The sequence below is a fragment of the Dasypus novemcinctus genome, chromosome 7, assembly GCF_030445035.2.
Source record: "Dasypus novemcinctus isolate mDasNov1 chromosome 7, mDasNov1.1.hap2, whole genome shotgun sequence".
In the NCBI taxonomy this organism is placed as follows: domain Eukaryota; kingdom Metazoa; phylum Chordata; class Mammalia; order Cingulata; family Dasypodidae; genus Dasypus; species Dasypus novemcinctus.
The window spans coordinates 137,073,776-137,086,134 of record NC_080679.1 but is presented as its reverse complement, the minus strand read 5'-3'; the positions used below and the strand labels follow the sequence as shown (position 1 = coordinate 137,086,134).

General features: G+C 39.3%; 1 non-coding gene across 1 annotated transcript; it reads left to right on the top strand.

Annotated features, from left to right (window-relative positions):
* The first annotated feature begins 11,624 nt into the window (after positions 1-11,624).
* LOC111760797 (U1 spliceosomal RNA) lies at positions 11,625-11,785 on the top strand. Its single transcript, XR_002794391.1, has one exon. It is a non-coding gene; the product is annotated as a U1 spliceosomal RNA (small nuclear RNA).
* The last annotated feature ends 574 nt before the right edge of the window (positions 11,786-12,359 follow it).

Here is a 12,359-nt window from a genome sequence, read left to right as displayed (position 1 = left end):
GTTCCTCATTGATTTCTATTATTGTTTTGTAGCATTCTGAATATAGATCCTGTACTTCCTTGGTTAAGTTGATTCCTAGATATTTGAGTCTTTTTATTGCTATTGTAAATGGGAATTTATCTGATTTCCTCCTCAGATTGCTCAATACTAGTGTACAGAAACATTATTGATTTTAGAAAATATTTATTTTATTCATTTATTTCTCTCCACCCCCTCATTGTTTTGCATTTGCTGTGTCTGTTTGATGTGTGCTGGTCTTATTCTTTTTTGTTTTTCTTTTTAGGAGGCACCAGGAACTGAACCTGGGACCTCCAATGTGGGAGGGAGGTACCCAATCCTTGAGCCACCTCCACTCCCTGATTTGTTGTATCTCATTATTTTTTCCTCTATGTGTCACTTGTTGAGTCAGCTTGCCACACCAACCCATCATGTCAGCTTGTTGCCTTGCTCATTTTCTTTAGGAGGCACTGGAAACCAAACCTACCCTGTGGTAGGCAGGAGCTCAATTGCTTGAGCCACATCTGCTTCCCAGAAACATTACTGATTTTTGTAGGTTGATCTTGTATCCCGCCGCTTTGTTGTACTTGTTTATTAGTTCAAGCAGCTTTATTGTAGACATTTCAGAATTTTCTAAATATGTAATCTATGAATAGTGAGAGGTTTACTTCCTCTTCTCCTATTTGGATGCCTTCTATTTTTTTCTTGTCTGATTACCATAGCTAGATTTTTTAGTACACTGTTGAATAACAATGGTGACAGTGAGCATTCTTGTCTTGTTCTTGATCTTAGAGGGAAAGCATTCATCCTTTCTCCATTGAGTATAAAGTTAGCTGTGGATTTTTCATATATGCCTTTTATCATATTGAGAAATGTATTAGTTAGGGAAAGGAATGCTGATGCAAAATACCAAAAACTGATTGGTTTTTATAAAGGGTGTTTATTTGGGGTAGGAGCTTACAGATACCAGGCCAAAAAGCTTAGGTTACTTCCCACACTGAAGTCTATTTCCATGTGTTGGAGCAAGATGGCTGCCGATGTTTGTCAGAGTTCAGGCTTCCTGGGTTCCTCTCTTCCCAGGGCTTGCTTCTTTCTGGGTTCAGGTTTCCTCTCTTCCCATGGCTTGCTTCACTTTCCTCTGTGTGCTTACTTCCTGGGGCTCCAGCTTAAGACTTCAGCAGCAAACTCCAACATTGAAAACCCTCCCATTCTGTCCTTTGCCATGCCTTTTGAGTCCCCACCCCTTGGTAAGGTGGAGGCTACTGACATGGCCCAGTCAGAGCCCTAACTATAATTTAATCACCCCCAGGTACAGAACAGTTTACAAACATAATCCAATATCTATTTTTGGAATTCATAACTGTATCAAACTGCTACAAGGAATTTTTCTTTTATTGCTATCTTTTGAAGTGTTTTTATCAAGAAAGGATGCTGGATTTTATTGAATGCCATTTCTGTATCAATCAAGATGATCATGTCATTTTTCCTTCTATTTGTTAATGTGGTATATTACATTGATTGAACCACTCTTGCATACCAGGAATAAATCCCACTTGGAGATGGTGTATAATTCTTTTGATAAGCTGTTGGATTCTATTTGAAAGTATTGAGGATTTTAGCATCTATGTTCATTAGAGAGATTGCTTTGTAAATTCCTTTTCTTGTAGTATCTTTATCTGGCTTTGGTATTAGGGTGATATTGGATTCATAAATTATGTTGGGTAATTTTCTCTCTACTTCAATTTTTGGGAAAAGGATTGGTGTTAATTCTTGGAATCCTTGGTAGAATTCACCTGCAAAGCCATCTGGTCCTGGAGTTTCTTTCTTGGGAGATTTTTAATGATTGACTCAATCTCTTTAAGTGTGATTGGTTTGTTAAGTTCTTGTATTTTTTGTAGCATCGTGTAGGTTGTTTGCATTTCTTGGAATGCACAACATAATATTCTCTTATGGTCCTTTTTTATTTCTGTGGGCTCAGTTATAACATCCCCCCTTTCATTTCTCTTTTTTTTTCCTTTAACTAAGGATTTATCAATTTTATTGATCTTCTCGAACAAGTTTTTTATTTTGTTGATTTTCCCTATTGTTTTTTTCCTCAATTTCATTTATTTATGCTGTAATATTTATTATTTCTTTCCTTCTGCTTGCTTTCAGAATGGTTTGCTGTTTTTTTTTTTTCTAGTTTCTCCAGTTGTTCAGTTAGATTTTAGCTATTTCTTCTTTTTTAATATAGGGATTTAGGGCTATAAATTTTCCTTTCAGCACTGCCTTCAATGTATTCCATAAGTTTTGATATGTTGTGTCATCATTTCTATTCATCTCCATACACTAATTTCACTTACAATTTCTTCTTTGACCCACTGATTGTTAGGAGTGTGATGTTCAGCCTCCATGCATTTGTGTTTTCCCCTTTCACATCTATTATGACCTGAAAAGGTGCTTTGTATATATTTAATCTTTTCATATTTATTGAGACCTGCCTTGTGACCTAACATGTGCTTTATCACGGAGAAAGATCCATGAGCACTTTAGAAGACTGTATAACCTGTTATTTGGGATGCAGCGTTTTGTTTATGCCTATTAAGTATAGCTTGTTTATCATATTGTTCAAGTTTGCTGTTTCCTTGTTGATCTTCTGTCTAGTTGTTCTATCTAATGATGTGAGAGGTGTGTTGAAGTTTCCAACTACTACTGTAGAGATGTCTATTTTTCCCTTCAGTTTTGACAGAGTTTGCTTCATGTATTTTTGGGCACCCTGGTTAGATGTATAGATATTTATGAGTATTATTTTTTCCTGGTGAATTGTCCCTTTTATTAATATATAGTGGACTTATGTATCTCTTATAACTTTTTTGCATTTTAAGTCTGTTTTGTCCAATATTAGTATAGCTATCCCTGCTCTTCTTGGTTACCTTTTGCATCAAGAATTCTTTTCCAAACTTTCACTTTCAGCTGGTTTGTATCACTGGGTCTAGGTGAATTTCCTGTAGGCAGTGATACAAACTGGTGTGCTCTATCCTGCATATCCCCCCACCTCCAGCACCCTGCACCAGTAACCCTTCCCTGCCATATTTGCAAGAAAACATTCTCACCATTGTAGTTTTTTTTAAGATTTATTTTTATTAATTTTTCTCCCCTTCCCTGCCCCACCCCCTTCAGTTGTCTGTTCTCTGTGTCCATTCGCTGTGTGTTCTTCTGTGTCCACATCTGTTCTTGTCAGTGGCACCAGAAACCTGTGTTTCTTTTTGTTGCATCATCTTGCTGCGCCAGCTCTCTGTGTGTGCAGCACCACTCCTGGGCAGGCTGAACTTTCTTTGGTGCTGGGTGGTTGTCTTTACGGGGTGAACTCCTTGTGCATGAGACTCCCCTACACAGGGGACACCCTGCATGGCAGGGCACTCTTTGTGCATGGGTCAGCTCACCACACGGGTCAGGAGGCCCTGGGTTTGAACCATGGACCTCCCATGTGGTAGGCTCTATCCATCGAGCCGAGTCTGTGTCCCTCCCACCATTGTAGTTTTAACCACAGACCTACAAATTCCAGAATTAACCTGCTCCTTCCTCCAGCCCTCTCCCCAGTTGCATGGATAGTCCAACCCAAGTCCCCCCACCCTACTCCCTCTCACATTCCAGCACCATCAGACCCAAGCACATCACTGCACAACTATCATTTCCATCTACTGCCCAACCACTCCTTCCACCTTTTCATATATTTTCCTGTTTTGAGCATTAGCTCACCACACTTTACTCCCTTTCTTTCTCCTAAGAACCTATCTTCTAGACTCTAGGTATGTGAGTCTGCTCAATTTGCTTGAGTCACATGAGTGAGGTCATGTAATATTTGTCCTTCAGTCACTTGCTTACTTCACTGAACATAAGGTCTTAAGATTCACCCATATTTTCCCATGTGCTAATACTGCATTACTTCTTACAGTTGAATAATATTGCATTATATGTATATATCACAATTTGTTTATTGATTCATCTGTTGATGGACACTTGGGTTGTTTTGAACTTTTGGCAATAGTGAATAATGCCACTATGAACAGTGGTGTGTGTGTACCTGTTTGAGCCTCTGCTTTCAATTCTTCTGGGTATATACCCAGCAAAGGCATTGCTGGATCATACGGCAGTTCTGTAGTTAGCTCCCTGAGGAACCGCCAAACTGTCCTCCACAATGGCTGCACCATTCTACATTCCCACCAGCAGTGGATGAGGGTTCCCTTTCCTCCACATCCTCTCCAACACTTGTAGTTCTCTGTTTTTTAATAGTCACCAGTCTAAAAGGTAGGAAGATGATATCTCATTGCAATTTTGATTTGCATTTCCCTAATAGCTAGTGATGCTGAGCATCTTTTCATGTGCTTTTTAGCCATTTATATTTCTTCTTTGGAGAAGGGTCTATTAAAACATCTTTTCCATATTTTTTAATGGTTGTCTTTTTATTTTTGAGATGTAGGATTTCTTTATATATGCAGGATATTGGGCCTTTATTGGGTAAATGATTACCAAGTATTTTCTCCCATCGAGTCAACTGTCTTTTCACTTTCTTGACAAACTCCTTTGAAGTGCAAAAGTTTTTAATTTTGAGGAGTTCTCATTTATTTATTTTATCTTTCATTGCCTGCCTTTGAGTGTAAATTTTATGAAATCATTTCCTACTACAAGATCTCATATATGCTTCCCTACATTATCTTCTAGGAGCTTTATGGTTTTGATTCTTATATTTAGGTCTTTGATCCATTTTGAGTTAATTTTTGTATATGGTGTGAGATGGTGAATCTCTCTCATTCTCTTGGAGATGGATATCCAGTTCTCCAAGCACCATTTGTTGACTAGGTCATTCTATCCCAGTTGAGTGGGTTTTGGTGGCCTTGCTGAATATCAGCTGACCATATATGTGAGAATCTATAACAGAACTCTCAGTTCTATTCCATTGGTCAGTACGTCTATCCTTGTGTCAATACCATGCAGTTTTGACCACTGTAGTTTTGTAGTATGCTTTAAAGGCAGATAGCATGATTTCTCCAATTTTATTTTTCTTTTTCAATTTATTTTTGGCTATTCAGGGTCTCTTTCCCTTCCAAATGAATTTCTTAATTAGCTTTTCCAATTCAGTAAAAAATGCTTTTGTAATTTTTATTGGGATTGCATTAAATTTGTATATGAATTTGGTTAGGACAGGCATCTTAATGATGTTTAGTCTTCCAATCAATGAACAGGAAATACTTTTCTATTTATTCAGATCTTCTTTGATTTCTTTAAACAACGTTGTGTATTATTCTGTGTACAAGTGCTTAAAGCACTGACACATCAACAACAAACCTTCCAGAGCTGATAAATCAGTTCAGTAAGTAGGAGCATATAAGATCAAAGTGCGAAAATCAGTAGCATTTCTGTACACCAATAATGAGCAATCTGAGGAGGAAATCAAGAAAAAAATCCCACTTACAATAGCAACTACAAGAATAGCAACTACTAGGAATAAATTTTATTAAATATGTAAACATTTTGTATGCAGAAAACTACAAAACACTGTTAAAAGAAATCAAAGAAGACCTAAATAAATGGAAGAATATTCCCTGTTCATGAACAGGAAGAAAAAATATCATTAAGATGTCTAACCTACCCAAATTGATTTGCAAATTTAACACAATCCCAATAAAAATTACCACAGTATTTTTTTTTTATTGAATTGGAAAATCTAACCATGAAATTTATTTGGAAGGCAAGGGACCCCAAATAGCTAAAGACATATTGAAAAAAGAAAACAAAATTGGAGGAATCACACTATCTGACTTTGAAACATACTACAAGGCAACAGTGGTCAAAACTGCATGGTATTGGCACAAGGACAGACATACTGACTAATGGAACTGAACTGAGAGTTCTGATATAGATCCCCATATATACTCAAAGGAGTTAGTCAAGAAAGTGAAAAGGCAGCCTACTCAAGGGGAGAAAATATTTGGTAACTATGTATTTGATAGGGGCTAATATTTAGCATATATAAAGATCTTACACTGTTGTGGAATTTAAGAGAAGTTCAATTATTTGAGTATAGAGAGGCCAGGACTCAGGAATGATTTTGAGAAGGAAAAATGGTTTATTGACGGCCGGCCGGACTCGGGAGCTTTCAGTTTGAATCCCGAGCCCTGAACAAGATTTTCAAACGTCTTTTATACAGAGAGGAAAGGCCAAATGGTCCCTTTGTTTCAGTTCTCAATAGGCTTCAATTAGCATATATCTCTTCCACATCTTAGGTAAGCTTTTAGCATGGACTCCAGACATTCTAGATAAGCCTTGGTTTTTGCATTTCCCCTAAATACTTAAAGTTTATAGCCCTTGCATTGTTAAACATTTCCTGGGACTGCAGCCTCTTACCGTTCTACACCCACAAGTCAAACAACTTAGTTATCTCTGAAGAGACACAGAGCCTTCCACCCATAGCCCACATCAACACAACCCATTTAAAAAAAAAAGGCAAGTGATTTGAATAGACACTCCTCCAAAGTATAAATACAAATGGCTAAAAAGCACATGAAAAGATGCTCAACATCACTACCTGAATTAGTCAGCCAAAGGTGTGCTGATGCAAAATATCAGAAATTGGTTGGTTTTTATAAAGGGTATTTATTTGGGGTAGGAGCTTACAGATAACAGGCCATAAAGCATAAGTTCCTTCCCTCACCAAAGTCTATTTGGAGCAAGATGGCTGCCGACGTCTGCGCGGGTTCAGGCTTCCTGGGTTCCTATGTTCCTGGGGCTTGCTTTCCTCTGGATTCAAGGTTCCTTTCTTCCTGGGCCTGGCTTCTCTTTCCTCTGAATGCTGACTTCCTGGCTCTTCAGGATCAAACTCCAACATCAGAAAACCCCCAACTCTGTTCTTTGCCACGTCTTTTATCTGTGAGTCCCCACCCACCAAGGTGTGGGAGCTCAACGCCCTAATCATAACTCAGTCATGTCCAGATACAGATCAGACTACAAGCATAACCCAATATTTCCTTTCGGAATTCATCAATAATACTAAACTGCTATACTAGCTATTAGGGAAATGCAAATCAAAACTACAACGAGATATTATCTTACACCCATTAAACTGGCAGCTATTAAACAGAAGACTACCAGTGTTGGAGAGGATATAGATGAATGGGAACCCTTATGCAGAGGGGAGGGAATGTGGAGGACAGTCTGATGGTTCCTTAGGAAGTTAAGTACAGAACTTCCATATGATCCAGCAATCCCAGTACTGGGCATATATCCAGAAGAATTGAAAGCAGGGACACAAATGGATATATGCACACCAATGTTCATAGTGACATTATTCACTATTGTCAAAGTTGTAAACAACCCAAATGTCTGTCACCGTATGAATAGATAAGCAAACTCTGGTATATAGGTACAATGGGATATTACTCAGCTGTGTGAAGGAATGCAGTATTAACAATGGGGTAATATGGATGAAACTTGAAGAGCATATGTTGAGTGAAGCAAGTTCAAATATTATATGAACTCACTGATATGAATTAAGCAAATTGAGCAGACTCACAGAGCTAGTCTGGAAAATAGGTTTACAGGAGACAGAAAAGGAATAGAAGGTTGAGAGTCAATACCCATATGGGCAGAATTTATGGTACGGTGGAAGGGTGTCATTGTGCAGTGGATGGGTGTGAGAGTGGAGCAGTGATGCAACTGGGTTGGGTGGTGCTGGCCTGTGAGCGGAGTGAGGAGGAAGTTGCACTGTCCATGGAACTGGGGGGAGGTCTGGGGGAGGGAGCAGATGAACACTGGAGATTTATGGATAGATGGTTGAAACTACAAAGTTGAGAGTGTTTTTTTGACAAATACTTCAGGGGAGGGTTACAGGCTTAGGGAGTGGGATGTGGGGGGCATGGGGGATAGGGCACGATTCTGGAGAGTATGTGAGTGATCATTCAGTCATAGTGCATTGTAGCAGTGGGTGGAGACCCACACAATGATCAGGAAGGTGTTGGACTCCCATTCTAGGGGGGTGCTGCTAAGTTCTCAAATAGAGGGGCAGGAGTCTCTCAAGAGCATAGGCAGTGCCTAATAGGGGAGGAGAGGTCAGTATCTCAAGCACTCAATGTTGTTGCAAATAACTATGAATCTTGTTCTTCAATGAGTTGTCTTGGTGGTTACTGTGGGTCCTAAGGGGAGGGGGAGAAAGGAATAGGATAAACGAAACAGGGGGCATTTGGGGGGCACCGGAACACTTCTACATGATCTTGCAATGATGGATACAGGCCATGTTAAATTTTGTTAAAATTTATGGAAGTGTACGGTCCAAAATATAAACCATAGTGCAAATCATTGACCATAGTTAGGAGCAATGTTTCAATATTTGTATATCAATTGTAACAATGTACCAAACATACATAAAATGTTATTAATAGGGGAAAGGGGAAAGAGGGAGGATGTTGGGTATATGGGAATTTCTTATATTCTGTACATAACTTTTCTGTAACCTAAAGCTTCTTTGAAGATAAAATGAGAAAAAAAAAGACACTGGGGGAATAAATGGAAGAAAATGTCACTGTACATACAGAACAACAGATCTTACAGTGATGAGAGGAATAAGGACGAAATTTATTTATTTATTTATTATTATTTCAAATTCTTTTTAATTTTTTTGTATTTTGTCATTTTAAAAACTTACTATTTAATTTTCTTATTAATTTTATTTGGTTATTTTGTTGGTTTCATTTTTGAAGAGGTTTTGGGTCACAGAAAGGTTACAAGTGTGGCAGCAGAGGATCATTGTTGTGGGGTGTCAGTGATGGGGGATGCATGGGAGGAGGTTCACTTGGGGCATACCTATAAGGCATACAAAAGAGTTCAGGTGTTCGTGGGTGGAGATCTACACAATAACTGAAAGAGCATTGAATTCCCATCCTTGGGAGTTCTGCTACATTCTCTAATGAGGCAGAAAGAATCCCCTGAGTGCAGGGCAGTGACTAATAAAGGAGGATGGATCATTGATGGGGCATTGATACTCATTACTGTACTTATGAAGATTTTCCTTTGAAATTGAAACTTAGTCTAGTGTTATAGTCTGCTGAAGAGCTATCTCCTGAGAACCTACTTGTTGCTCAAATGAGGCTTCTCTCTAAGCCAAACAGCATATAAATGCATTACCTTTCCCCCAGCTTGGGACATGTCTCCCAGGTATGAGCCACCCTAACACCAAGAGCTTACCACCAAGCACCAACTAGTGATGCAACTGGAAAAAGACCTTGACCAGAAGGGGGAAAGGACAAAGACAAATGAGTTTTTATGGCTGAAAGACTTCAAAATGAGTCAGGAGGTCATCCCAGGGTTAACACCTATGCATGTCTCCTCAAAATCCCATTGATTGCCACAGTAAATATTGCCTCAAATAGTGGGGCACCTAAGGGCTATGGAGACATCCAGACACTATAGGCAGGGCAAACAGCTCAGGAGTTTGGTGCCCTGCCACTGGGACCTACTTTGGAGTTTATGTTCCCCAGTGTGGTAGAGTTGGACTCAGTTGCGATTTCCCTAAACATGGCTTTTCTGCCCTTTATATTTGAACCTATAGTTAGTACTGGAATTGATAGGTATATGTCTAAGGCATTTAAATCTTTGGGCTTTCAATGTGCCAGCTGGACCCTGAATCTCAGCAGGGATGCAACACCTACTCTCCAGTTCATTGGAATCACCCAGGACAACTAACAAGGAAATTATAATGGATAATGACCATCCAAGCAACAGAGAGAGTCTGCAACTGCAAGCAAGATAGTCCCATCCATCTTCCCCATGGGATCTAAGCCCCCTCTCAATTAGAGGTGGGGTGGACATCATCATCCCAGAATCCTCAGGATTGGGGAATGCTCGATGGATTAGAGTAGACTTGCTGGTATTCTACTATAGACTTATTGTTATTCTAGCAATGGAAAAACTTTTATCAAAGATGTGGAGGCTGTGGCCACTGGAGGTTCTGAGGGGAGAGAGGGGAAAATAGGTATTATATGGGGGCATTTTCAGGACATTGCAGTTGTCCTGAATGACATTGCAGTGATGGATACAGGTCATTTTATATATATTGTGATAATTTACAAAAATGTGCGGGAGAGAATTTAAACTATAATGTAATCCATAATCTATACTTAGTGGCAAAGCTCCAGTATATGTAACAAATGTACAATACTAAGGAAGGATGTTGCTATTGTAACAAATGTACAATACTAAGGAAGGATGTTGCTATTGTAACAAATGTACAATACTAAGGAAGGATGTTGCTATTGTAACAAATGTACAATACTAATGAAGGATGTTGCTAATGTGGGAAAGTGTGGGAGGGGTAAGGAGTGAGGCATATGGGAATTCCCTACATTTTAAAATGTAACATTTATGTAATCTAAATATCTTTTTAAAAAGTAAATAAATAAAAGTTAAAAAAATAAAATAGTGACAGACATGACTCCCTGTGCTGAAGTTTAACTAAGTAATAACTAAGTTTCTACTTAACATTTGCTTAGATTTTGCATCAGCTTTTATGCATATGGATGAACATATATAGCTCATTATATAATTGTATGATTAGTATGTTCAGGATATCATGCTTGCACGTACATTGCATGATAAAAAAAGGGATGGATAATTGTACCCTGGGGTGGGAATTTTACTACATTTATTAAGCAAGTTGAAGTGAGGACAGCCAGGGGCTTTTTTCTGCCCAGGTCCAGCCAACTGATTGAAGCTGGTTTTCATACTTCATTACTTCAACTGGATATTCTTAAAGACAATAATCAGAATCTAGCACCAAAGGAGGGTTGCATCTCATTACCTTCTAATTTACATGTAATTCTTTTCTTTGTATCCTAGCAACTGGAAACAAATAAGCTACTTATTTGTAACTTATTTGGTTGCCCTACATCCATCACTGTCAGAAGCCAATTTGAGCCTTGAGTTGAATGTAGGGGAGCTTTGGGGATTTCCAAACAAAATGAGGCTTCACTCTCTCTTTCTTGCGTTCACAGGCCTGCACTCGTACACACGCACACAAACACATGAGGTCCCAAGTGACCTGAAAGAGTCCTTCATTTCTTGCTCAAAGCATTCAAACCCTGCAGGGTGGTCGCTGATTTCTTGCCTGTCTCCCGTACTCACAGGGAAACTCCTGAGGCCACCTTGCCTCTGAAACTCCTGAGGCCACCTTGCCTCTGTCCCACGCCGTCCCAGTGCCCAGCACAGCACTGACAAGCCTTTCACCGTGGGCTGCTTGGGGAGATGATGCTCTGTTGCTCGATGAGATTGCAGCTTAGTCCCTGTGAGGAGCATCTGATACCACGCCGGGCTTCTGGGACGCCCGAACACCACGTCCACCACAGTTCAGAGTCATCATTTAGCCTAAGGCAGCATCAGCTGTGCTGGAGGCAGTGGCCCTTTCCTTTACGAAAGTGCTCATTAAGGATAGTAAATAAAATATGTTCCTGTATTTCCTAAAAACTACAAGTGTAAATAGACTCTATACTTGACAAAAATCATAAATTAACTTCTATTTAGCAATAATAGAAAAGAAAAACCTTGGAAACTTTATAAATGCCTAAAGAGAAATAGTGAAAACAAAAACAAAAACAAAAAAACAACTTACCTGGGGGGGAAATACCATGATCTCGCAGGTGGTTTTCCCAGGACGAGGCTCTTCCATTGCACTCCGGACGTGCTGACCCCTGCAGGTTCCCAAATGTGGGAGCTCGACTGCGTAGTTTGTGGTAGTGGGGGACTGCATTTGCGCTCTCCCCTAAAAAGAAAAAAGAAGAAAAAGTGATGCTTCCATAATATGTGATATCATACGAGCATTTTAAAATTAGTTAATGAAATCTGTCTTTTTAGGAGGAAAATATAATCTAGTAAGTAGAATAGAATGTGAAAGATTTATCCCTACTTAAGATAATAATATCCATTGGAAACAATTGGATTATAAAAGCCTTATTTTTGGCATTTTCATTATGAAGACACATCACTGTCTTTTATTTAGAAACAACTTAAGAAAAGGAAAAGAAAACAATTTTTCTAGAAATTTCCTTAGTGACGTATAACTGAGGTCCTAGTAAAGAAAATGGCCACAGAGGACGACATTTCATTCTTTGTTTGCTACCAGATGTTCCTTATAAATGGCAGGACTGGGATTAACGGCTAGTGAGAGGCTTCTTGTTCTTTTAATCACTAGCACAGTCTTCATGTGTCAGGAGTACAGACTCTGAAGTGTTTTCCCTCTTTTTAGGGGCGGGGCTGCGGTGGGCTTGGGGCTCATTGCCACAGGGCTGGGCAGCCGCGAGCGCCTTTGCAGTGGCACCAGGCAGCAGGCCCTTCCAGAG